Here is a 4,131-nt window from a genome sequence, read left to right as displayed (position 1 = left end):
TCAACTGCCACCATCAGAATCAGGAGAGCAGAACTAGAGAGGCACAGGAGATTGCTATCTGGAGAGCAGGAATCCCAGTTCCAGTGAGAGAGTGGAGAGGCAAGGGGCCTGTATCTTTTGGTTTCCATGGGGCATACTTTTTCAAGCTAGACTAACTAGCCATACTGATTGTGTAATATATTGTTCATCTCAGTTCAGGATCAAGGTACCAGCCAGGGTTTAGAGAAGATTATTAGCCCTCTTTCCAAAGAGCAATGGCTCTAGCTTCACCTTTTTGTGAAGATGGACAGATAAGATGGTTGCATAGCTCCACCCACTCTTCCTGCACTGGCTAAGAGAGCAGAGTGGTACAGGTTGGCACAGCATGCATGTGCTGCACTTATTTTACATTGAACCAGCTTCCGGAAGTCCGAAGAATCATCGCTGGTGCAGAATTTCTTCTGGGGATTTCCCCAACGTAACTATTTTTTACTCCATGCCCCTACCACCCCTTTGACCTTTCATAATAGAGTTGATTTAAAATACATTATTTGGCCTTCAACAATTCTCATATAGTTTGAGACTGTAAGAGGAAAAGTAGTATAGGATACATGTGTCATTGTCCCTGTTATAATTATTTAAGTATAATTATGAGTCTCACAGGTTATATGTGGGCTGATATACTATTGCAGATTCTGTGTACATCATGCCGCTTCCTCCCTCTCTCATCATTCTTTCTCTCACCACTACTTGCTTTCTTGCTGTCTACCCATCCATGCATAATACGGCACATTTTCGACTGTAATCTCAGTACAAAAACACTCAGAGCTTTAAAAATTTCATACATCTTTAGAGCACTGTAGGTTACCTTTACCTAAAACGATGCTCAGATGGCTGTCACAAAGAAAGTTACTGTGAAATGTCAAATGCTGTAGGGATGAGAAGCTACACATGGTAGATGTACGATTGAGTGCACAAGTAACTCCCTTTTAATAAACAAGCAAAGATCTACTGGAAGGAAAATTTCCCAGCATTTGAAATTTAACTGCCAACCATTCACATCCTACACATAACTGTCATAATGGATGTCTAAATCTGTCCTTGTTTATAACATGTGTTGTGACAAGATTTGACAGTCTCTGAAAGAGCTATAATTGCCACCTAAACATCCAGCATTTTGTCAACTGTGATCATGTTTAGGGAAAGCATTTATTTCACTTTTAAAAATCCACCCGTTTTTTTCCTCCTAAAAGAAATGACATTTTTTTTATCTTTTCATTAGTCGTTGCAAGTCAGTTTTTTTTTTTTAATTTGCAATACCTTTCCAAACAAGGAACTCAGAAGTTTAAGAGTAGCAGATGAATCTATAATAGGCAATAATTTAATAAAGATGTCACAGGTACTTTTACAAAGATGTTGATACCTCTGATGATGTTGGAGTATGTTCTGATCTGAAGAGCAGATTTAGGTGGGTATTGAACTACTTTGAAAGGGGGGAGGAAATATCTCCATATTTCCCAGTTTGATGCTCTGGAACAAGCAGCGGTATAACTGTGGAGGGAGGGGTTATAGGGGTAACTGCCCCAGGTGCCAATGTGGCAGGGGCAGGGCCAGCCACATGTTCACATTTGCAATTGCTGAGGCCACCAGAAGTCACCACTTCTGCTTTGCACACAACTGTGTGCTCAGCAGCATCCCTACACTGTTGGGAGAAAAAGTTATGTAGCAAACCATGGGCCATGGTTTTCTTAATAGTAGGCTTTAATACTATCATACAAGTCAGGGATGTCAAACATGCAGCTCGTGGGCTGAATTTGGCTGCAGTACCATTCCATCTGTTATGCTGGGCTAGCAGCAGTCTACCAGAATTGGGGGGTGGGGCTAGGGGCAGGGCCTGCCGCAATTCAATGTCCATAGGTCCTGATGGACATGAGTGTCAGCAGAGCAGAGGGGCATGGAGGGGGGGGAGGGCAATCTAGGGCTGGGCATATTGTAATAAACTGTGTGAACTGAATGTAATGCACTGTACTGTGGATGTATGACAGCAGGGGGAGCAGCTCTCCTGACTGGATTTGGATTACAACTCCTAGGAGCCCTGGGGGAACAGTCTTGCAGGCCTGTGCTGGATGCACATGGACTACAACCCCCAGAGACACGGGGGTGGGAAGCCAAAACAGAGGAAGCAGGAAACAGCAGCAAAGCGTAGGATGCAGTGGCAGAGGGAACGGAGATCCCAGAAGAGTGATGGAGCTGGGACTGCAGACTGTAGCAGTGGGACTTGGACGTAGAGACATGTACAAAGGGACCAGAGGCTGGTTTGAAGTTTCTCTGCAGGTGCAGGAGGGTTTAAGGTTTTTTGAGTGCATGTACCACACTGGTAGTACACACTAGCTGTTACTTATTACCTGTTACCTAGTTCCTCAGTGTATGTACCTTAACTTTGAAGTTTATTTACTTGTACCTGATCCTTTCTCCTTAGCCCATTGGCCTGTGACCCTAGCATTTTCTATATAAAAGTGGGAATTTTCCTTTTTGGCTTCTTGTGCCAGTTTCTGGGGTTACAAAGTTTGGTGCAGCTGTTGGGAGAAGTTGGATGGGTGGCCGCAGGCCATAAGGTATGGAGCAAACTGCTGCTGGAGTGTATAGATTTTGTTGTGTGGGTACTTGATCTGGGAAGACAGGTACCCCAGGGAAGGGTAAATATCCCCACACCTAGTGTTTCAAGGCTGATATTCAATGCAGCACCTTTTAGTGGGGAAGAAGAATGGGATGACTGGTATATACAGTTTGAAATGGCAGCTGAGTTAAATGGGTGGGATGGGACCACCAACCTCAAATTCTTGAGCTTATTACTCACAGGAAGGGCCAAGGAGGTTTACCAGCAGTGAAGCCAAGCAGGAGTATCAGCACCTGATAAGGGCCCTCGGGACTGCTTTGCAATTAGGTGCAGATCTTATTTAGGACCATGTCACTTTCCTTAATGGTAAGAAAATGGCAGCGGAATCAGCACAAGTGTTTGGCATGACCCTAAGATGATTAGTTATAAAGGCCTTCCCACAAATCAGCCCAGAGGTGCAGGACATGCTGGCCTGTGACTACTTTGTCAGCAATGCCTTCAGTGGAGAGGTGCAGGCTCAACTTTGGCTGGCAAAGCCCCAGCATCTGGATGAGGCCAAAGCTAACCACTGAAACAGAACTGGTAAAACAGCTGGGGACTCTAGGTACCCCAGACACTGAGGCAAGGGTACATATGCATGCCAAGGAGAACAAGTCAGTGGTACCCATTTCACACCTGGAATCATCAGCATTGCAAATGATGATGGAGACATTGAAGGAAATCTGGGGTGAACTGGACCAACTCAAAAAGAGCATGGAGACTCAGTCCCAAAACAGATGTGCCAGTGGAAGCCCCCCTGGACCACAGTGGCTGAGATTTTGCCAGGAGGCTGCTGATGGCTGCTGGCATTGTGGCGGCCATGATCACTTCTGGAGGGAATGCCCAGAGAGAAGGTAGTGTTCTGGGCAAGAAAACTGAGGTGGGCAGTGAAGATGGGCCCATCCACAGCTGGTAAACCCAGGGACCCACAAGAATTGTTGGTTCTGCAGGGTTGGGGTACTACCTAGAGGGGAAGCTAGGAGAGGTTTCTTGCCAATTACTCCTAGATTCAGGTGCCCAGGTATCCATTGTATATAGTCAAATAGGGGAGCATGCTACATCAAAGACAGAAAAACAGGTTTGACCCTGTAGACTAGTGATCAAATCAGCCAATTAGGAAGCACTCCTAATTCTGAGAGAGTGGAGTGCAGCCGTCAACTCCCAAGGCCTGCAGCTGCCATATAAATTCCTCATAGCAAAGGATGCCAATCAAGGTGCCTTGTGAGGCACTGACTTCCTAAAAAAATTTCAGGTCACTATGAATTTTGCAGATTGCTACTGTTTCTTTCTGGGAAGGTGTTTCACCCTGTATATCACAGATGGCCAAACAGAAGTATGTCAAATGATAGTGGAAAAGAATCTAAAAATATCTTCTCAAAGTGAGATGATCATCACTGGCAAACTTAAGAGATGGTGTTGTGAAGAAGAGGAGGCCTTATTTCAGGGGTAGGCAAAATGGTGGATCCGGCTGGTGGCAAGACTCTGTTTCCCAGCAG

This window comes from Alligator sinensis, unplaced genomic scaffold (genome assembly GCF_000455745.1).
Source record: "Alligator sinensis unplaced genomic scaffold, ASM45574v1 scaffold123_2, whole genome shotgun sequence".
Classification (NCBI taxonomy): Eukaryota; Metazoa; Chordata; order Crocodylia; family Alligatoridae; genus Alligator; species Alligator sinensis.
The sequence above is the reverse complement of the archived record's forward strand: the minus strand, read 5'-3'. Positions refer to the sequence as shown.